General features: G+C 44.0%; 1 protein-coding gene across 2 annotated transcripts in view; it reads right to left on the reverse strand.

The window, feature by feature from the left end:
• The window catches only part of LOC141164563 (uncharacterized), a 42770-nt gene that overhangs the window by 16583 nt on the left and 1758 nt on the right, over positions 1-24429 (reverse strand). The window lies entirely within an intron of this gene.

Genomic DNA, 24429 nt, shown 5'->3' on the forward strand with positions numbered 1-24429 from the left:
GACTCTCTTACAATATTTTTTTATAGCAACTGTTGAAATCATAAAGCATTTGTACATCATGAAAAAAAGTATATAAACAAAAAATAATCCATCCAATTAGATGCAGTGCCTTGAAAAAGTATACTACATGCTATGTAGGGGACACAGCGAGCATGCTCTGGTCAGATGAGACCAAAGTAGAATGTTTTGTGCTAAATGCAAAATGCTCTGTGTGGTGGAAAACTAACACTGTATATCACTCTGTAAACACCATCCCCACTGTCAAAAATGGTGGTGGCAGCATCATGCTGTGGGGAGACTTTTCTTCAGCAGGGGCAGGAAAGCTGATCAGAGTTGATGAGAAGATGAATGGAATAAAATATAGGGAAATCCTGGAAGAAAACCTGCTAGAGGCAGCAAAAGACTTGAGACTGGGGCATAGGTTCACCTTCCAGCAGGACAATGACCAAAAACATACTGCCAGAGCTACAATGGATGGTTAGGATCAAAGCATATTTATGTGTGTGAACGGCCCAGTCACAGTCCAGGCCTAAATCCCATTGAGAATCTGTGGGAAGAAGTGAAAATTGCTGATCACAGACGCCTCCATCCAATCTCACTGAGCGAGTGTGCAAAGAAGAAGGGGCAAAAATGTCACCTCTAGATGTGCAAAGCTGGTAGAGACAGACCCCAAAAGACTTGCAGCAGAAATTACAGCGAAAGGTGGTCCTATAAAGTATTGACTCAGGGGCTGAATACGAATGCACATCACACTTTTCAGATTTATATTTTTAACATATTTAGAAAACCTTGTATCATTTCCTTTATACTTCACAAATACTTGCAACTTTGTGTTTGTATCACATAAATGTATTTTATTAGGATTTTAAGTTTGTGGGTGTAACTTGGAAAAAATGTGGAAAAGTTCATGGGGTATGAATACTTTTTCAAGGCACTGTATATGTGGGAAAAAGAACCTTGTGGCATTTATGAACAGGCTTTACAATGGAGCTATTCCACATTCCTCCTACAATATCTCTGCTTTTACCGCTTATGTCATCAGAAAAAAAAAAACACAGAATAGGGCCGTTCCTGGCTCCGATTGTATCTCTCGGCGTCACGCTTACATTTTTCCAGAGATTCTCTATCAATTTTATTATATCAGAGAGCCGCGTCTTTGTTCTAATCCTTTTGCTGAGTCTCCAGGCAAAATATGGTTTGCGAATTAAGGGACATTGCCAATTCTCCCAGCAAAACAGGAAAGCGTTCCAAACTGTCGAGGAAAATCAAGCAGTTGGTATTGTTTCAGCTGGCAGAAAGCAGAGGAATATACTGGAAATAAGCAACAAAAAAAACCCCAAAATCATTCTTTAAAGAACGACGACCCCTTCAGTCTGAAAAAGACATTTAACCTCATCATATTAATTTAATGGGAAACTACCATGGAAGACGATACTAAAATTATGTAACAGTTACTACTCTTGCTGGTCATAGATAACGTTGTTTTTTGGGCCATTGATTGCATCAAAGTTAAAAAAAAAAATATATATATATATATATATATACGCAAATACTTGAACTCTAGTATCGGATGTAGCAATCCTAAAAGTCAATATCGAACCTTTAATGAGCCTTAGGATAGGAAGTCAAACCAGAAACTCAGTTTGTAGACACGTGTTTCGGGGTGTTTGCCTCTCATCAGTGCAAACCCAACCAAATTAAATCTCCTGCTTTGCACTGATGAGAGGCAAACACCCCGAAACATGTGTCTGAAAATGGAGTTTCTAGCTTGGCTTCTTATCTTAAACCACATGGCAAGGCTCATTAAAGGATCGATATTGACTTTTAGGATTTCTACATCCAATAGGTGGCGCTAGAGATCAAGTCCTCTTCCTCTCTGAAGAGGCGATTTGCATATTTAAATTCCAAAAGGAGCATCGCATGGCCTTTAAGTCTCCTTACGCTGGCTTGGCACTCTACACAAGGAGAAATGTTCCCCCTTAGACATCAAGGGAAAAAAAAGGAATTCGGAATTATTAAAGTGGTATTCTCAAATTTTGAAGGTACTCCCTATCTTATGGATAAGGGATAACTACTAGATCGCTGGGATCCCATCGATTAAAAAAAAACGGCGCTCAGAGTCTCATGTGAATGGAGAGGTGGCCGATCATGCGAAGAATCATTCTTAATGGAGTTGCGAAGACAAGCAGATCGCTTGACTATTCCCACCCCTTCTCCTCAATGGCCTTTGGAGGAAGTGGTGGTTAATAATGGATTCCACAGTAATCAGACTAATATTTGAATACATGGTGGTCTAGAATAAGGCACCATCCTTTGGCAGGGGAGGGTAGGTTTCTACCTAGTTCCGTAGAGCAGTTTACATAGCATTTCCATGTGGATGAAAGAGGGTAGTCTTCAAATGGATGGGGCCAGATAGGTATTATGTATGGAAGCAATAAAGTCCTTCACCCAAAAACCCTGCAGGCCTTGGGTATAGTATGAACTAAAAAAAACTGTAAAGAAAATAAAGTTAAAGAAACAAAAAACATAAAAAGAAGAGCTACACAACCCCAAGATTCCAGAATGAAACCCATCAAAGATCATGTTTCCTACTGACTAATTATTGTCTAATTGTCTCATTTCCAAATGTGATTTCTATCAGAAAACGTTTTTCTGATCGAAATCACAAATTATCTTTGATGGGTTTCATTCTGGATTCTTGGAGTTGTGCATCTCTTCTTCAATGACAAAAATAAAAAATTACATAAAAAGAAGAGATGCACAACCCCAAGATTCCAGTATGAAACCCATCAAAGATAATGTTTCTGTATTGACCGATTATAGTCCATTTTCCGATGGGGATTTCGATTCGAGAAACCTTTAAAAAAATATATTTTCTTAAAGAAAATCACATTTGGAAAAGAGACCATAATTATGATTTATATCTAATTATTATAATTATTAATAGATTATAATTATAGTCTAGTTTTCAAGTGTGATTTCAAAAAGAAAAAATACTTTTTTTTTAAAAGGTTTTTCTGATCGATATCACACTTGGAAAATGGACTATAATTGGCCAGTAAGGAAAACTTATCTTTGATGCGGTTTTATTCTGGAATTTTGATTTTTTTTATCTCTTCTTTTTATGTAATTTTTTTATTTTTGTTATTGAAGAAGAGATACACAACCCCAAGAATCCAGAATGAAACCCATCAAAGATAATGTCTCCTTCCTGGCCAATTATAGTCCATTTTCCAAGATTGATTTCGATCAGAAAAACCTTTAAACCTCTTAAAAAAAAGTCTTTTCATTCTGGAATCTTGGGGTTGTGTCTCTCTTTTTATTTTTTATGTAATTTTTTATTTTTGTTATTGTATGTTACCTTTTTTTATTTTTTATTTTGGAGCGGGAATAAGCATTTATGCTTGTTTCTCCCAGCACAACGTCTTGTTCATTTACTCCGGGGCTTGTATACATGTTTCTTGTTGTTTCCTCCCCATGAACAAAGGGCAAAAACTTTTAATAACAACATTCCCAGTTGCTGAGCGCCAATCCAGGGTGTTGCCAACTATGTGACACAAACGTTAAGACGCTTAATTTGCCGCTTTGTCAAATTCTGTATTGGATTCTCATAAAACAGGGGGGTCCTTCAAGGACAAGACTTTGATCGGCGTTAACCCTTCGCCTGTCATTGGGACCTGTCAACGTCTCGCCTTGTGCGATGCACACGTTGGTGGTCTTCAGAATGGTTGCTTGGATGTGAAAAGCTGCTCGTCTTGTTAAATGTGGACTTTAGTCAACATAGCTTTATGGCTTCCATGACATTAGTCCGCTGCTGGCGGGACATTGTCGATGGTGGAATGTTTCACATTCTTCTCTCTTGTTCGGAACACTGGAAGTTATTTCCAAAAAATACCAGAAAATAAAGTTTTTATCTCAAAACATAGTTGGAAACATCATACGTTTACGTGACTATTTATTTTTATATATTTATTTTGCTCACTTAAATAGCGCCATTAATTCCACAGCAGTTCACAGACATTATGGGCTCTGTCCCCATTGGGGCTCACAATCTACATTCCCTATCAGTATGTCTTTGGAGTGTGGGAGGAAACTGGAGAACCCGGAGAAAACCCACGCAAACACGGGAAGAACATACAAACTTCTTGCAGATGTTGTCCTTGGTGGGATTTGAACCCAGGACCCCAGCGCTGCAAGACTAGCCACTGAGCCACCGTGCTGCCCATAAGTATAATTTCATTTTTCTAAAATTTTGTAATTTAGTTTTTCCACCAATTTTATGTATTTTTCTTTTTATCTGATTTTCTTTATTTTTATCCACAATTGCTGTCAAAATCTTGTTGGTTGGTCTTAGGATAAAGCTGTTATCTACTTCTAACAGTTCCATTCTAAGGATATTGTCACACAAGGAGAGGGAAAGACTAAGTGCAACACGAAAGGAAGAGGTGGAGGAAGCCCAAACACTAGGGAAAGGGGGAGTGGGGACCCCTAGGCAAATCTAATATCATCCTGCCTACTCTATTGTCCTATATAGGCTCCACACCTATCACCGAGCAGGAACCTAAGCCCTGAATGTCCCTAGAACTAGACACTAGATAGGGGAGGGGACGGGGTGAGCACTAGTCAGACCCCACTACAAACTAAAGACAATAAGGTAAACAAACAAAGGGGATACACTTAACTTGAACAAACACCAGAGGAGTAACGCCAACTGTCCTACAAGGGCACTGGAGAAGAAACTAGCCAATTGCTAGTGCTCCAAACCTACACAGAGGTACATAGAACTATCACTGGTGACTCTCTGGAGAAACTGAGACTATTTAACTACCCAGCAAGGGTGTGTCAATCAGCAGCAGAAGGTGGAGGTCGCTGCTGGGTCCTAAATGAAGAAGGATATAACTATAATACAGAAATGAGGGAATCAAGAAGGCGCCTGCAATGCCAATTGCAGTGACCTTCTAGAGCCGACTCCAGGGCGACTGTCTGTCACACCCATGACTGGTATGTTCACATTGAGTCTTTTAGCTGAGTTTTTGGAGCAGAAATTTTGCAAAAAACTCACTATTCTGCTTCCTCTCAATGTCTATGCGTACATGATGTCTTTTTCAAGTGGGAACCACCTGAAATACCTATAGAAAAAAGTTCAAAACAGTGATAATATGTAATTCTAGGTAAAAACAACTCACTGTGTATATGTTCCGGTTTTTGAATGTTTATTAACCACTACAGGAAATACCAGGTGGTTAAAAGAAGTGATGGGTCCATTCTTCTGGCATTTTCCGCTCAGAAGCCGCTCTTTACTTTACAATACAAGTCAATGGGAAGACTCAAAAGAACATGGACATTTTTGGGGAGGAGGGGACGTTTTGCTACTGATTTTGCTTAAAAAAAGGATAGTGGTTTCTTAGTGATTCAATGGATTGAAATAAAAAACTATGTAAAATCTTCCAAAAAACAGCCGGCTGAAAAAAAAAAAAAAAAATCCCAAAAAATTTTCAGGAAACATTTGGAAAAAGAAAAGACTCAAAAGAAGCTTCAGGGAAAAAAAAGACTCTAAAGTTTCCTGAAGAGTCTTCTGCCTGAAAAACTCATCACTTTTGCCTGAGTTTAAAAGACATTGTGTGCACATAGCCGCTTTCCAAAAACTCAGCAAAAATACTCAATGTGAACACACCCTAAGGCTATGAGTTGTTGTTTTTTTAATGGAAAATCCTCCTTAAAAACTGATTCAAAAACTCTAGAATAACTCTTCCAATTCTTTTCTGTGGCAAATCCACTTTGTTTTTTTAGCTTATTTTTCTCCTTGAAATGATTTAGAAAAATTCCTGGTGGGAGAAGGAAAGAAACAAAAGTGCATGTAACTTTTTTGATGCGGATCCTGAAGAAAACCTCTCCAAACTAGTGCAACACCTGTTCCTGTATCTACTTTCACCTGCATTAGTCCTGTTTTATTATTGGGACTTTTGGGACCACAAGATTGGGGAATTATGTGGTTAATTGTCTGGTTTTGATTACTCCTTTCTTAGATCCCTGGGAGGGGTTGCCTGCTAATAAAACCCCTGGACCTCTAACTTCAACTGAAATTGACACTGACGCTAATCATTGCTTGAGTTTTCCCGATTCCTCCCTTTTCTGACCTTGGCGTGAATTTTGACCATCCTCTTGTCTTCCGATTCTCTTATCTTCCTGATGTGACCTCTTAGCTTTGACCCTGCTTGACGACTCTTCCTGCCCCTGCTTTGCTCTTCCGCACGGCAGCCCTCCCGTGGAAGCAATCCATGGGACCCCCGTTGCAAGAGCAGAATCCCTGAAGTAATTAAAGGGTTAAGGTTGGGGTTCCTCTGGAATCTGCCAGATGGAGTGGTTTGTGCCAAGTCTATCTGTGGTAACCTTTTTGACCCTGTGGCCTCTGCCAGAGATGACAACTAGCTACTGTTCAATCAAAAGGCTGCAAAAACTGTAGGAAAAAAAACCTCTTGAAAAACACTTCAAATGGTTTTAGGAAAAGAAAAACTCCTCTAAAACCTCACCAAAAATGGAGAGTTTCCTTAAGCAATTTCTGAACAGAACGCCTGAAAAATAGGAATTGTGAACATTGCCTAAGGGTTTTGCCCTAGACCTCGGACCATCTAAAAAGCCTCAAAGAGAAACTTCAGCAGCCATAAAAAATTGTACCGATCAAACCGAACATATACCAAATTCTAAAAGTCATCTTCGGTTTTAACCTCATGCTACTTCTTACTTGTGAAATTATAAGAAAAAAATTAAGTGGCACGAATGACTGGCGCATTATTTTGTGCTTCTTTAATCCATGAGAAATACAGAGTGAAGACATACAGAGTGGGATAGAGCTGTTTCGCGTCTAAATACGCTTTATCTGGCCTACTTCTAACTTGTGTATTTTTGATGCCTTCAACTCGATCTCAGGCCATAGTGACTTGAGGGATGAATGCTCTGTAGGAAAATAGATCTTGTGCAAGCCTAGATAGGTCCACTAAATTCTTCTCCGTCGTTTAAGCCATCGGGTTGCTGGTCTTCCTCTACGGCCTTCAACTCAATCACGGGCCATGGCGACTTGATGGATGCACGCTCTGAAGGAAGATCGAACTTGTGCAAGCCTAGATATGTCCACCCGGGTCTTTGCCGCCTTTTTCTTCATTGTATAAAGCCATTGGGTTGCTGTTCTTCCTCTATTGCCTTCAACTCAATCACGAGCCATGGCGATTTGATGGATGGACGCTCTGTAGGAAGATTGATCTTGTGCAAGCCTAGATATGTCCACCAGGGTCTTTGCCGCCTTTTTCTTCATTGTATCAAGCCATCGGGTTGCTGTTCTTCCTCTCCAGCCTTCAACTCGATCTTGAGCCATGGAGACTGGATGGATGGACGCTCTGTAGGAAGATCGATCTTGTGCAAGCCTAGATATGTCCACCAGGGTCTTTGCCGCCTTTTTCTTCATTGTATCCAGCCATTGGGTTGCTGATCCTCCTCTACGGCCTTCAATTCGATCTCGAGCCATGGCGACTTGATGGATGAATGCTCTGTAGGAAGATTGATCTTGTGCAAGCCTAGATATGTCCACCAGGGTCTTTGCCGCCTTTTTCTTCATTGTATCAAGCCATTGGGTTGCTGATCCTCCTCTACGGCCTTCAATTCGATCTCGAGCCATGGCGACTTGATGGATGAATGCTCTTTAGGAAGATTGATCTTGTGCAAGTCTAGATATGTTCACCACTCCAGCTTCTAAAGAAATTATTGTAGCCTTAGCCACTACTCCCATGATTGCTTGACATCATGTCAACAAGAAGCTACAGTCATATAGCTCAATCCCAATTGTGAGCATCTCGCTAGAGAGCCAAAGATGTAGAAGGCACAGGAGAAGCTTCAGGCTGTGCTATGCGCAGCAGCATACATGCCACAGGTGGCGTGCAAATTCTAACCCACTGCATGGAGAGGCAGAGAGGGCTGCATTGCATGGAGAGGCGACCCAACGGTATCATTAACATGGAAAACTATGATCTTCTGCTTAGGTTTAATGACAGATGCCCTTCCAAAAATCTTAGCCTTATCTTCTGTAGCTTCATTTCTCTCTCCGACCATGATTATTATTGCTATTTTTTCTTTTAGTGGCTACCTTTGCCCTTTGAAATAAGAAATTCTCAAGAACACCCCCGATGGATCTCCTTAGAAACATCTCCAAGACATATGTAGAACGTGCAGTAAACCGCTGCTATCTTGAAAGCATTATCCATGTGAAGATAAAAATATTTCAAGTATTTCCCTTCTTCTCTTATTCCAGTTATAGTCCATGCGACATTATCGCTGGGGAGATATTGCGGTCAATAAAGGTGTTTTTGCTTTCATCCCGTGCCAGGCCATTGTAAATCGGGTGTGTTGTGATAAGATTTTATAAGTCTTGAAGTTATATACTTGGTTTAAAGGCTAGTTTTTGATCTTGTTTCAGTAAAAGGCATAGTCCTTGGATACAGAAAGGTAGAAACAAAAAAACATGACCCCCCCCCCCCCCCACCCCCACCGGAGAGAGTATTAAAGGGCCATTCTAGAAAGATATGAGAATTTGCCTACCAGGTCAGATCCCCTTCCCTATCCATAGGGGGCAGTATTACATTGGCGTTACTGCAGTATTTTACTTATCAGCATGAGAGGTGAATTTACTTTATCGGTGACAACTATGTATTTAGACCAGAAACATGTTCTATATAGTTGTCACATCCCGAATCACAGCTTATTCAACGTGCATTACTCAGCAGGGGGCGACATTGAGTACCGGAGAAAGCTCCTTTCCTAATTAAAGGGTATTCCCATGTAACAATGCTAGGATGTGCCCTCATTTTATTAGTGAGTAGTTGTCCAAAAATGCTCAATAATACACTGCTCTAAAAAATAAAGGGAACACTCAAATAACACATCCTAGATCTGAATGAATGAAATATTCTCATTGAATACTTTGTTCTATACAACGTTGAATGTGCTGACAACAAAATCACACAAAAATCATCAATGGAAATCACATTTATTAACCAATGGAGGCCTGGATTTGAAGTCACCCCCAAAATGAAAGTGGAAAAACACACTACAGGCTGATCCAACTGTGATGTAATGTCCTTAAAACAAGTCAAAATGAGGCTGAGTATTGTGTGTGGCCTCCACGTGCCTGTATGACCTCCCTACAACGCCTGGGCATGCTCCTGATGAGGTTGCAGATGGTCTCCTGTGGGATCTCCTCCCAGACCTGGACTAAAGCATCCGCCAACTCCTGGACAGTCTGTGGTGCAACGTGACGTTGGTGGATGGAGCGAGACATGATGTCCCAGATGTGCTCAATCGGATTCAGGTCTGGGGAACGGGCGGGCCAGTCCATAGCATCAATGCCTTCATCTTGCAGGAACTGCTGACACACTCCAGCCACATGAGGTCTGCCATTGTCCTGCATTAGGAGGAACCCAGGGCCAACCGCACCAGCATATGGTCTCACAAGGGGTCTGAGGATCTCATCTCAGTACCTAATGGCAGTCAGGCTACCTCTGGCGAGCACATGGAGGGCTGTGCGGCCCTCCAAAGAAATGCCACCCCACACCATTACTGACCCACTGCCAAACCAGTCATGCTGAAGGATGTTGCAGGCAGCAGATCGCTCTCCACGGCGTCTCCAGACTCTGTCACGTCTGTCACATGTGCTCAGTGTGAACCTGCTTTCATCTGTGAAGAGCACAGGGCACCAGTGGCGACTTTGCCAATCCTGGTGTTCTGTGGCAAATGCCAAGCGTCCTGCACGGTGCTGGGCTGTGAGAACAACCTCCATCTGTCGGGCCCTCATACCACCCTCATGGAGTCGGTTTCTAACAGTTTGTGCAGACACATGCACATTTGTGGCCTGCTGGAGGTCATTTTGCAGGGCTCTGGTAGTGCTGCTCCTGTTCCTCCTTGCACAAAGGCGGAGGTAGCGGTCCTGCTGCTGGGTTGTTGCCCTCCTACGGCCCCCTCCAAGTCTCCTGGAGTACTGGCCTGTCTCCTGGTAGCGCCTACAGCCTCTGGACACTATGCTGACAGACACAGCAAACCTTCTTGCCACAGCTCGCATTGATGTGCCATCCTGGATGAGCTGCACTACCTGAGCAACTTCTGTGGGTTGTAGAGTCCGTCTCATGCTACCACAGGTGTGAAAGCACAACTAACATTCAAAAGTGACCAAAACATCAGCCAGAAAGCATTGGTACTGAGATGTGGTCTGTGGTTCCCACCTGCAGAACCACTTCTTTGAGTGTGTCTTGATAATTGCCAATAATTTCCATCTATTGTCTATTCCATTTGCACAGCAGCATGTGAAATTGATTGTCAATCAGTGTTGCTTCCTAAGTGGACAGTTTGATTTCACAGAAGTTTGATTTACTTGGAGTTATATTCTGTTGTTTAAGCAGTGTATAAAAAAAATAAACTACACTCACCTTACCGATCCCCCCCTCCCTCCAGTACTTCTTTTCTAGCACTACTCGTGTCTTGGCGGACATGTGATTACTGCAGTAAGTGATTGACTGCAGCAGTTGTATGTCGCGAGAAAGTGGAAACAAAGAGACAGGCTGGGGAACAGAGCAAAGGAACAAGAGCAGGTGATCGATAAGATCTGAAACAGGGATCCTGTGTTATCTACTGTATAAAGAGGTGTTATCAGTCATTGTACAGGAGGAGGAGGTGAGCTGTGACATCACATATTGAGAATGGTGGATCCTGTGTTATCAGTCATTATAGAGGAGGAGGTGAGCTGTGACATCACCTATTGTGAATGGTGGATCCTGTGTGATCTACTTTATATAGAGGTGTTATCAATCATTGTACAGGAGGAGGAGGTGAGCTGTGACATCAGCTATTGTGAATGGTGGATCCTGTGTCATCTACTGTATATAGAGGTGTTATCAATCATTGTACAGGAGGAGGAGGTGAGCTGTGACATCACATATTGAGAATGGTGGATCCTGTGTTATCAGTCATTATAGAGGAGGAGGAGGCGAGCTGTGACATCACCTATTGTGAATGGTGGATCCGGTGTTATTTATGTAGCAGTTTTTTTAATTTATCCTGTCTGTGATGACAATGAATCTGCTGAAACGTCACCTGTGCAGAACAGGAAGTATGAGTCTTAAAGTTGAGCAAAAAGATATAGAGCCCAGGTCCACACTAGATCGGAGTGCTGTGAATATCCTACCTGTGACCCCTCGTCACCTTATGCTTAGTAGGCCACATTACATTGCAGCACGATGCGCTCTTGATGTCGCGCAGACCTACTAATCACAAGAGGTGTTGGGGACGCCACATGTACTAGGTTTGCTGTACTCTGGTCCTGAGAATTTTTTTGTTCGAGTCTATGATAAGTCTTAATGGCGAGTGTGAAATCTGGAAGATTTCGGATTTTTTTTTATATATAGTCATATGAAAAATTGAAAAGAAAAAAAGAATCAAATATGTTTAAAAACTGCATTGAACATAAAAAAAACCTGAAGAGGTTAAAACAAGATGAGACGTGTGCACAGCAAGTCGTTTTGACATTGCTGTGTAAAGGTTCATTATTTTCAATGTTTATTGAACTCTTCTTCAGGAGGATTCTGCCTGGAACCCGCCTGAAAAAGCACACAAATAAGCAGTGCACATGGAGAGGGAAGAAATACTTCTTTACTGAAAACAGAAAGTGCACATGTCAGATCACTGCAGAGAGGACGACACCACCACGCATGCGCTGTCACAGAAAGAAGATGATACTCCACTATAGAGCCATGTTGTATCCAGGGTCGGACTGGCCCACCACACAACCTGAGAATCCTCCGGTGGGCCTTGACTTCTCCTTCAGGAGAGTTTACAGAGCAAACCTTGCAGCTTCTATGGAGCTCTTGAGTGGGTGAGAACCTGGCTCCACTGTCGTGAATGTGACGCATTCTGCTGGGACCTGTGGTACATCTGAGATTAAAAGATCACAGCGATTAGCTGAGCACAGGTCCTCTTTAAAACCAAACAGCCATTCATGAGTTTACAGGTTTCTTGTGACATGGAAAGGGTTTAGAGTTTCTCGTTGTCTATTGGCTGTGCTGCTTATTGGAACCAGACCCTTCCATTACATAAACCTGTGTCTGGCTTCCCTCCATGCCAGCAATAGAAACCTGTGTCTGGCTTCCCTCCATGCCAGCAATAGAATCTTTATCCTGTTCTTGGCTGCATTGGCGAAGGTGATCTGGAGAATCACTCTTGTCGTCTTCAGATTGTTGCGAATACCTCTACCTTCCCCTTTTGGAGTTCTTTCGTGTTGCTTTTCTGCTTCTTTACTTTCCTTTCGTATTTTATCCTGTGTGCCTGTTGTTTGATTATAGATTGTACCTTGGTTTCCCTCTGCCTATCCAGCCCGTGTTACCCTTTTATTCTTGCCCCTTTCCACCCACAGAGAGGTATGAGACCCAGGCATCTCCTCCTTCAGGGGTAACCCTAGAGTTAGTGATAGGCTATGGCCTTCCTAGATTAAGGGACAGTATAGGGTCCCTCCTCCCCAGCTTTCCCACAGTCACAACGTGACATCCACCATCTGGATTTCAACAGTATCTGAAGAAGCACGTGATAACTGATTGAATCAGCAAGCAGAGCCGAATCCTAGCATTGTGTATCTTATGGCTATATCACTTGATACAGTGCCTGATAAAAAATTAGTCTACATCCGAAAAAACACTTTAATGATCATGCATTGGTTTTGTGTACATGAAAGGTGGACCCCTCAGAATCAAGTCCTCTGGTGGGCCCAATGTTCTTCAGTCTGACACTGAGTGTATCTAACATTTTTGGGGATGTTTTAGGGCTCGCTTCCCTATCCCACCTTCCTGGGAATTCTCCCTACAGGGGGTAATGATGGCGATCACAGAGGGTGCGACTGCGACAGGGTCCGTGGAGGAGAGGAATGCACCTTCAATTCAAAACTTATGTGGAGCATAGAGCCACTGGCTCCCTGCTTAGCATTTACCTTACAACCACAGGCCTATCAGGAGTCTGCAGCTGTAAAGTAGTCCAGAGTAAGGATGTCAGACGGGGCCTACGATGTGATGTCATTACCCTGCCCGTGACGGAAAGCTGACATGCTCTGTCACATTGGGGGGGACATTTATGGGGGCCAGGATTGGGGAGAATTATCCCTATATGGGGGTAACATAAGGGGAAATTATTAAGGGGGCCACACAGGGGGTATTATTTATTTATTGGGCCACATAGGGGGTATAATTAATTTATGGGGACCACATAGGGGGTATTTAATTTATGAGGCCACAAAGGGGGCATCATTAATTTATGGGGACCACATAGGGGGTATTTAATTTATGGGGCCACATAGAGGGCATCATTCATTTATGGGGACCACATAGGGGGTATTATTAATTAATGGGCAACATAGGTGGTATTATTAATTTATGGGAACCACATAGGGGGTATTATTAATCTATGGGGCCACATAGGGGGTATAATTTATGAGGCCACATAGGGGGTATTATTAATTTATGGGGCCATATAGGGAGTATTGTTAATTTATGGGGCCATATAGGGAGTATTATTAATATATGGAGCCACATAGGGATATTATTAATATATGGTGCCACATAGGGGTACTATTAATTTATGGGGCCACATAGGGATATTATTAATATATGGAGCCACATAGGGATATTATTAATATATGGTGCCACATAGGGATATTATTAATATATGGTGCCACATAGGGGTACTATTAATTTATGGGGCCACATAGGGATATTATTAATATATGGTGCCACATAGGGATATTATTAATATATGGTGCCACATAGGGATATTATTCATTTATGGGGCCACATAAGGATATTATTAATATATGGTGCCACATAGGGGTATTATTAATTTATGGGGCCACATAAGGATATTATTAATATATGGTGCTACATAGGGGTATTATTAATTTATGGGGCCACATAGGAGTATTATTACTATATGGTGCCACATAGGGATATTATTAATATATGGTGCCACATAGGGATATTATTCATTTATGGGGCCACATAAGGATATTATTAATATATGGTGCCACATAGGGGTATTATTAATATATGGTGCCACATAGGGATATTATTCATTTATGGGGCCACATAGGGATATTATTCATTTATGGGGCCACATAAGGATATTATTAATATATGGTGCCACATAGGGGTATTATTAATTCATTGGGCCACACAGAGGGTATTCTTAATTTCTGGGAACCATATAGGGGGGCATCATTAATTTATAGGGACCACTTAGGGGGGCATCATTAATTTATGGGGACCACATAGAGGGTATTATTAATTTATGGTGCCACATATAGGTATTATTAATATATGGTGCCACATAGGGGTATTATTAATTTATGGGGCCACATAGCAGGTTTTATTAATTTATGGGAACAAATAGGGGGCATTATTAATTTATGGGGCCAGAATTGGTGAGTATTATTACTATATGGGGGCCATATATGGGGACATTATTACTATATGGGTGCAACATGAGGAAAATTCCTAATTTATGGGGCTACTTAGGGGAATATCACTGTAGCATCAGTGGCTCTGCCTTCTGCCGGGCAGAGACGCCGTTCCCCTCACCGCCACAGTCCTGTGTCTTCCTGCTCCCCCTCTGCTGTGGCGCGCACTGAGCGCAGCTTCCCAGGCACTGTGTTTAGGGCGCACGCGCTCCCTCCCTCTTAAAGGGGCCGCATGCACCGTCCTATAGAGTCCCCGGCCAATGGCCGGAGAACTTCTCCTATATAAGGCACCTCCTCCAAAATGGAGGTGCCTGTGCAAGGTTGTTGTTCTGGGTGCTAACACTTGCTTCAGCCCTCAGGTCCCACTGCCTGTCAGTCCAGCCCGCCTGTCTAGCTACAGTTCAGCCTGTTCTGGCCGCCAGCCTGTCTTCCCGGAGCACTTGCCCATTATCTGCCATGCCCGCCTGCTTGCCTACCCGGAGCACCTGTCTCTGCCAGTTACCTGCCGTGCCCGCCTGCTCGGAGCACCTGGCTATCTGCCGTACCTGCCTGCTGATCTACCCGGACCACCCGTCAGCCTTCCTGCTGTGCTCATCCGCTGTATCGGTCAGTTCCTGCCATCTGACCCGTGGAAGTCACCTGCTCTCACACAAGGTCGGTCCCAGAGTGGCACCTGGTCCACCTGCTCGGTCCCTCCCTGGTTCACGGAGGCGACTGAGCCGCCGTGTGACCTGGGTCGGTCCGAGTTGGCACTTAGTCACGCCCCTCTGGTCCCTCCTTGCACCGAAGCACAGAGGTTCCACCACCCGGACCTGTAACAATCACTATTATATCAGAGCCACAAAAGTAGGAAAAGGGTGGCCAGGTCCAAAATTTTACCTGGGGCCCATAGGACTCATTAAGCCACTGTCCTTTACCCCTCCCAGGAACGCCCTTGGCCCAGGTGAGGTTTGCATAAACTCCAGAACGTTCGAGAACCCCAGGGCAACCAGGAAGAAACACTTGCATTTTGAGATTTTTAATGGAACTGAAATTCAGAATTGTGCTCAATTAAATTATTTATGTTCAAGAAATGAAAAAAAATTGAATAGTCTAGGAATGGGATTGTGGGATTACTCCTTTAATAGCCTAATTTCTAGTCGATTATTGCATTTCATGCATGCAGCCACTAGAGGGCAGTCAAATCTAAAAAAGAGAAATTGCTAGAGGAGCAGCGTGTGTTGGGGTGGCCTTGTTCATGCATTTTTTGTGTTCTTATTTTTCTGTCTGTAGAGTTGCATTTATGGCCAGTTTATTCCTGATGTAGCAGCACATCAAGCCGCACATAAGGAACATTTATCTGAGGGTCAGTCTTGCATTTCTGCTACAGATTCTTTTGCAAAATCCACATGATATTTTTTAGTTCCTCTTCTGTATCTTAAGATATTGATCTATCTTTGGGATAGGTCATCAATATCAGATCGGTGGGGGTCCTAGATCAGATACTCCAACCATCAGCTGTAAACTATGTAAGGAGCTGAAACGGCACAGTGAACAGAGCTGTGTCATGAGGACCGAGAAGAGGTCACAAGGCTGGACAATCCCTTTAAGCTGAAAGCCAGAAAATGGTACATTTTTTAAGCAAATCTATGCCTTTTCTTAGAGGTGTAGATTCATTTTCTGACCCCCTTCTTGATCAAAATGTTTGAGAGCGAGTGCGACACCGCGGGAACGGCGCCAGAATAGGAGGTGAGTATAGGCTTTATTATTTTATGGCGGGCAAGAAAGGGGTATGAACAGGGATTGTCCAAGTAGTGGACAACTTCTTTAAACCATTTGGTACATATGGTGAGCAATCGATAAACTCACAGTGGGGGAAATAAGTATTTGATACACTGCTGATTTTGCAAGTTTTCCCATCTACAAAGAATGGAGAGGTCTGTAATTTTTATCGTAGGTCCACTTCACCTGTGAGAGACAGAATCTAATAAAAATCCAGAAAATCACATAGTATGATTTTTACATAATTAATTTGCATTTTATTGCATGAAATAAGTATTTGATCAGCTACCAACCAGCAAGAATTCTGTCTCACACAGACCTGTTAACTTTTCTTTAAGAAGCCCTCCTACTCTGCACTCATTACCTGTATTAAATCCACCTGTGTGAACTCGTTACCTGTATAAAAGACACCTGTCCACACAATCAATCACACTCCAACCTCTCCACCATGGCCAAGACCAAAGAGCTGTCTAAGGACACCAGGGTCAAAATTGTAGACCTGCACAAGGCAGGGATGGACCACAGGACAATAGGCAAGCAGCTTGGTGAGAAGACAACTGTTGGCACAATTATTAGAAAATGGATGAAACAAGATGACTGTTGATCTTCCTCGGTCTGGGGCTCCATGCAGGGTCTCGCCTCGTGGGGTAAGGATAATTCTGAGAAAGGTCAGGAATCAGCCCAGAACAACACAGGAAGACCTGGTCAATAACCTGAAGAGAGCTGGGACCACAGTCTCAAACATTATCGTTAGTAACACACGGATTAAAATCCTGCCAGGTCCCCCTGCTCACACAAGCCCATGTCCACATGTTTGAAATTCGCCAATGACCATCTAGATGATCCAGAGGAGAAGGTCATGTGGTCAGATGAGACCAAAATAGAACTTTTTGGTATCAACTCCACTTGCCGTGTTTGGAGGAAGAAGGATGAGTACCCCAAGAACACCAAGCCAACCGTGAAGCATGGCGGGGGAAACATCATACTTTGGGAGTGCTATTATGCAAAAGGGAGGATGGATGGAGTCATGTATCACGAGATTTTACCCAACAATTTCCTTCCCACAGTAAGGCTGTGGGCCCAAGATGCGTTTTTTAAGCGTTTCCGCAGCGGCAAAAACGCTGCAGAAATGCTTAGAAAACGCATGGTAGAAGGCCAACCATGTTCCCCAATGATAATCCTCATGTGCTGTGCACATGTTGCAGAAATTTCCGCTACGGGTTATCATTGCGGAAAAAAACGCAGCACTACCAATTATTTTGCGGAAGCGCTGCGTTTTCGCCGCCATTGACTTGCATTGGAACACATGGAATCCGCATCACTAGATAATCACATGCAGAATCCATGCGTTTCAATGTGCGGATGGTGCCCGGGTGTGGAGGACAGGAGACTCTCCTCCGAACCCGGTTACCATAGAACCTGTAAAAAAAAGAATAAAATAAAAAATAAATATTATATTTACCTTCTGATGGCCCCCGGTGTCCTTGTCTCTGCTTGCCAGCAGATCATGGTGGACTGAAGGACCTGCGCTGACGTCATTTAGTCATGTGACGGCAGGTCCTTCAGTGTACCGCGAGCTGCAGGCAAGCCGAGACGCATAGAATAAAGACTCCGGGGGCCATCAGAAGGTAAGTATAGATTTATTTTTTACCATTCTTTTACGGTCACACTATATATGCCGTTTGCATGGATTTATATAGTGTTACCAAGTTGACAAGCACTTTCCAAGTGATGCTAAAATCGCTTGTCAACCCGCAGAACACTTCACATCCGCATATCCCTGGCAGGAAAAACGCATGTACAATCCGCATGTACAATCCGCATGTACAATCCGCATGCGTTTTTTTCTGCCAGGGAGATGCAGAAACGCTCAGGAAAAATCCGGAGCATTTCTGCATCGTGGGCACATAGCCTAAGAGCATTGAAGATGGGTCGTGGCTGGGTCTTCCAGCGTGACAATGACCCAAAACACACAGACAGAGCCACTAAGGAGTGGCTCTGTTAGAAGTATTACAAGGTCCTGGAGTGGCCTAGCCAGTCTGCAGACCTGAACCCAATAGAAAATCTTTGGAGGGAGCTGAAAAGCAATGTTGCCCAGTGACAGCTCCGAAACCTGAAAGATCTGTATGTAGAAGAGGGCCAAAATCCCTGCCGCAGTGCGTGCAAACCTGGTTAAGAACTACAGGAAACGTCTGACCTCTGTAATTGCAAGCAAAGGTTTCTGGACCAAATATTAACTTCTGTTTTTCTATTGTATCAAATACTTATTTCATGCAATAAAATGCAAATTAATTATGTAAAAATCCTACAATGTGATTTTCTGTTTTTTTTTTTTACATTCTGTCTCTCACAGGTGAAGTGGACCTGCGATAAAAATTACAGACCTCTCCATTCTTTGTAGGTGGTAAAACTTGCAAAATCGGCAGTGTATCAAATACTTATTTTCCCCACTGTACATCCTTCTAGTATCCAGTTTATGAAATATTCTTATTGGATGGTCATAAAAAAAAACAAATAAAAACTACATAATCTGATACATTTTAGTGTCTTAGTAAGAGAAGCATCTATATATATAATTGTCTTATCCCGTCTGTCTGTCTGTCTGTCTGTCCAGGAAATCCCGCGTCGCTCATTGGTCCGGCAGCGGCCAATCAGCGCCGCGGGATTTCTGAAAAAAGATGGCGGCCGTTAGCGGCTCATCTGCGGGACGGAGCTCAGCAACGATGCAGCCGGGAGATGAGCGGCGCTCGGGGCTCATCTCCCGGCCGGTAGCAGCGGAAGGAACCCGACCGCCGGCGTCGCTGACCTCCATGCGGAAGGGAGGACCGGGGAGCGGCGCTGCGGGTCGGGATACTTCTGCTGCGAGCGCCCGCTCATGTTCCGGGTTCTCGCTGCGGAAGTACCCGCACAGGCAGCGCCGCTCCCCGGTCCTCACCAAGACGATTCGATGATTGGTCGGGTCCGAAGACCGCGACCAATCACTGATCTTGCCGCAAAAGTTAAACACTACTATGCTGATTGGTCGCGGACGCTGCCCGCGACCAATCACCGATTTGGGCGCCAAATTTAAATATCGGCCGCGACCAATCACTGATCTTGGCTCCACATTTAAACACCGCTGTGCTGATTGGTCGCCGACGCTGGGCGCGACTAATCACCGATTTTGGCGCCACATTTAAATAGCGTCCGCGACCAATCAGCACAGCGGTGTTTAAATGTGGAGCCAAGATCAGTGATTGGTCGCGGGCCAAGACCGCGACCAATCACTGATTTGTGCGGCACATTTAAATAGCGGTCACGACCAATTGGATGTCAGCGCCGCTCCCCGGTCCTCCCTTCACACCCTAGTCGCATGGATGTCAGCGGCGCTGCCTGTGCGGATACTTCCGCTGCGAGAACCCGGGACATGAGCGACTGCTCGGAGCAGAAGTATCCCGACCCGCAGCGCCGCTCCCCGGTCCTCCCTCCACACCCTAGCCGCTGATGTCCCCACAGTATCCGCATGGTGTTACAAAGGTCCGGACATTTGTGTTAAAAATCGCTGATTGGTCGCCGACGCTATTTAAATGTGGCGCCAAAATCGGTGATTGGTCGCGCCCAGCGTCGGCGACCAATCAGCGATTTTTAACACAAATGTCCGGACCTTTGTAACACCATGCGGATACTGTGGGGACATCAGCGGCTAGGGTGTGAAGGGAGGACTGGGGAGCGGCGCTGACATCCATGCGGCTAGGGTGTAAAGGGAGGACCGGGGAGCGCCGCTGACATCCATGCGGCTAGGGTGTGAAGGGAGGACCGGGGAGCGGCGCTGACATCCAATTGGTCGCGGCTGCTATTTAAATGTGCCGCACAAATCGGTGATTGGTCGCGGTCTTGGCCCGCGACCAATCACTGATCTTGCCGCAAAAGTTAAACACTACTGTGACTGTGCTGATTGGTCGGGGACGCTGCCCGCGACCAATCACCGATTTGGGCGCCAAATTTAAATATCGACCGCGACCAATCACCGATCTTGGCTCCACATTTAAACACCGCTGTACTGATTGGTCGCGGACGCTATTTAAATGTGGCGCCAAAATCGATGATTGGTCGCGCCCAGCGTCGGCGACCAATCAGCACAGCGGTGTTTAAATGTGGAGCCAAGATCGGTGATTGGTCGCGGCCAATATTTAAATTTGGCGCCCAAATCGGTGATTGGTCGCGGGCAGCGCCAGCGACCAATCAGCGATTTTTAACACAAATGTCCGGACCTTAGTAACACCATGCGGCTACTGTGGGGACATCAGCGGCTAGGGTGTCAAGGGAGGACCGGGGAGCGGCGCTGCGGGTCGGGATACTTCTGCTGCGAGCAGTCGCTCATGTCCCGGGTTCTCGCAGCGGAAGTAGCCATACAGGCAGCGGCGCTCCCCGGTCCTCACTAATACGATTCCGCTCCCCGGTCCTCACCAATACAATTCGCTGATTGGTCGCGCTCTCCGCACGCGACCAATCAGTGATCTTGGCGCTAAAGTTAAACACCGCTCTGCTGATTGGTCGCGGCCACTGCCCGCGACCAATCACCGATTTGGGCACCACATTTAAATAGCGGCCACGACCAATCACCGATCTTGCCGCCACATTTAAACACTACTGTGATGATTGGTCGTGGACGCCAGCCCCGACCAATCAGCGAGATTGGCGCCAAATTTAAACAACGCTCTGCTGATTGGTCGAGGCCGCCGGCCGCGACCAATCAGCGATTTTGGCGCCAAATTTAAACCCCGCTCTGCTAATTGGTGGCGGATGCCGGCCGCGACTAATCAGCATTATTGGCGCCAAATGTAAACCCCGCTCTGCTGATTGGTCGCGGGCCGAGATCAATCAGCAGTATTGGCGCCAAATTTAAACCCCGCTCTGCTGATTGGTCGCGGTTGCCAGCCGCGACCAATCAGCGATTTTGGCGCCAAATTTAAACCCCGCTCTGCTGATTGGTCGCGACCGCCGGCCGCCACCAATCAGCGATTTTGGAGCCAAATTTAAACCCCGCTCTGCTGATTGGTCGCGGTTGCCGGCCTCGAGCAATCAGCGATTTTGGCGCCAAATGTAAACACCTCTCTGCTGATTGCGCCCGGTCGGCCGCATACCTATTCTAGAATACCCGATGCGTTAGAATCGGGCCACCATCTAGTGAAATAATAAAGCCGAGTGGGGAATCTTTTTTCTGCCAAGGGCCCAGGGGCGAATATATCATTGTCTCAACGTTTGCACTAACATAGGGGCCCAAGCAAGTGACATTGTGCAATATGATAAGCAAATGGACTGCAAAGGTTCCACAGTGTTCTTGCACAGACGCCCTCTTCTGTTTGTGTCCAGTCCTGCAAAGGGCCATTTGGATATAACATAATTCGGAGGCCATACCAAATTATCAACTTAAAAATGACCCTGACATATTTGGTCAAATATTTAATTACCTCCCCCCCTAAGTGACGGCTGGAGCTGCTTCTCTTTGGTGCGGCTGAGAAGTTAGGTGGTATGGATGATGTTGATACTGGAGCGCATTCAAATCTTTGTGGTAAGTTTTTAATTTACTACTCGCAGAAGTAAGTCACTCCAAACACCGATGCATATATCAATGCAGGTCTCCTCACAGAGGGAAAATCATCACAGCTCACATAACGTTTATAGAACTCAAGCAGTGGGAGGTCTTCAGTATACATCACAAAGGAGACAGACTGCTGTATACACATCACATAGGAGACACCGAGACTGCTCTATATACATCACATAGGAGATACCAAGACTGCTGTGTATATATATATATATCACATAACAGACATATTGCTGTATATAATCACATAGGAGATACTGAGACTGCTGTGTATACATCACATAGGAGACAGAGACTACTCTATATAAATCACATAGGAGATACTGAGACTGCTGTATATACATCACATAGGAGACACAGACTGCTGTATATACATCACATAGGAGATACCAAGACTGCTGTGCATATATATATATATATATATATAAATATCACATAACAGACAGATTGCTGTATATACATCACATAGGAGACACAGAGACTACTCTATATAAATCACATAGGAGATACTGAGACTGCTGTATATACATTACATAGGAGACACTGAGACAGCTGTGTATACATTACATAGGAGACACTGAGACTGCTGTATATACATCACATAGGCTACACTGAGACTGCTGTATATACAGTTGTGCTCAAATGTTTACATAACCTGGCATAATTTTTCCTTTCTTGGCCTTGTTTCAGAGAATATGAATGATAACAAAAAAACTTTTTCTCCACTCATGGTTATTGGTTGGGTGAAGCCATTTATTGTCAAACTACTGTGTTTTCTCTTTGTAAATCTTAAAGACAACCAAAAACATCCAAATGACCCTGATCAAAAGTTTACATACCTCAGTTCTTAATACCGTGTATTGCCCCCTCTAACATCAACGACATCTTGAAGTCTTTTGTGGTAGTTGTGGATGAGGTTCTTTATTTTCTCAGATGGTAAAGTTGCCCATTCATTTTGGCAAAAAGCCTCCAGTTCCTGTAAATTCCTGGGCTGTCTAGCATGATCTCCCCAGAGTGTCTCAATGATATTGAGGTCAGGAGACTGAGATGGCCACTCCAGAACTTCCACTTTGTTCTGCTGTAGCCAATGACAGGTCGACTTGGCCTTGTGTTTTGGATCGTTGTCATGTTGGAAAGTCCAAGTACGTCCCATGCGCAGCTTCCGGGCAAATTTGCCTCCAGTATTTGCTGATAACGTGCTGCATTCATCTTTCCTTCAACTTTTACCAAGTTTCCTGTGCCTTTGTAGCTCACACCTCCCTCCCCCACAAAACATCACCGATCCACCTCCGTGCTTTGCTGAAGGAATGGTGTTCCTTTCATCATAGGCCTTGTTGACCTCTCTCCAAATGTAACATTTACAGTTGTGGCCAAAAAGTTCAATTTTGGTCTCATCACTCCAAACTACCTTGTACCAGAAGTTTTGAGGCTTGTCTCTGTGCTGTTTGGCGTATTGTAGGCGAGATACTTTGTGGCATTTGCGCAGTAATGGCTTTCTTCTGGCGACTCAACCATGCAGCCCATTTTTCTTCAAGAGCCTCCTTATTGTGCATCTTGAAACAGCCACACCGCTAGTTTTCAGAGTCCTGAATTTCAGCTGATGTTATTTGTAGGTTTTTATTTGCATCCTGAACAATTTTCCTGGCAGTTGTGGCCAAAATTTTTGTTGGTCTACCTGACCGTGGTTTGGTTTTTACAGAGCCCCTGATTTTCCATTTGTTAATCACAGTTTGAGCACTGCTGACTGGCATTATCAATTCCTTGGATATTTTTCTGTATCCCTTTCCTGTGTTATACAGTTCAACTACCTTTTCCCGTAGATCCATTGACAATTCTTTTGCTTTCCCCATGACTCACAATCCAGAAATGTCAGTGGCTGGATGAAAGATGCAAGAGTCTGTCTGGATCCCAGAAACTCACTCAGCTTTTATGCACACACACGGATTACAAGCAAACAGGTCACAGGTGAGGATGTTACCTTTAGTAGCCATTCAAACCCATTTGTGTCAAATTCTGTGCATGTTATCAGGCCAAAATCACCAGGGTATGTGAACTTTTGATCAGGGTTATTTGGATGTTTTTGGTTGTCATTAAGATTTAAAAAGCGAACACACAGTAGTTTGACAATAAATGGCTTCACCCAACCAATAACCATGCGTGGAGAAAAAGTTTTTTTTGTTATCATTCATATTCTCTGAAACAAGGCCAAGAAAGGAAAAATTCTGCCGGGGTATGTAAACTTTTGAGCACAACTGTACATAACATAGGAGACTCAGAGACTGCTATATACACATCACAAAGACATCAAGACTGCTGTATATACATCACATAGGAGACACAGAGACTGCAGTAATAAAATCACATAAGAGACACTGCTGTGAATGAATCACAAAGGAGACTCCAAGATTGCTGCATATACATCACATACAAGACACCGAGACTGCTGACTACATCACATAGGATACTCTCCTATTCTTACATAATGTCAGCAGTATATATATTTACTCTCGACACACATTGTCTGCAGTACTTCCCTTCTTACATGCGATCT

This window comes from Phyllobates terribilis, unplaced genomic scaffold (genome assembly GCF_046119375.1).
Source record: "Phyllobates terribilis strain yellow unplaced genomic scaffold, ASM4611937v1 Scaffold_10__3_contigs__length_209671492, whole genome shotgun sequence".
Classification (NCBI taxonomy): Eukaryota; Metazoa; Chordata; class Amphibia; order Anura; family Dendrobatidae; genus Phyllobates; species Phyllobates terribilis.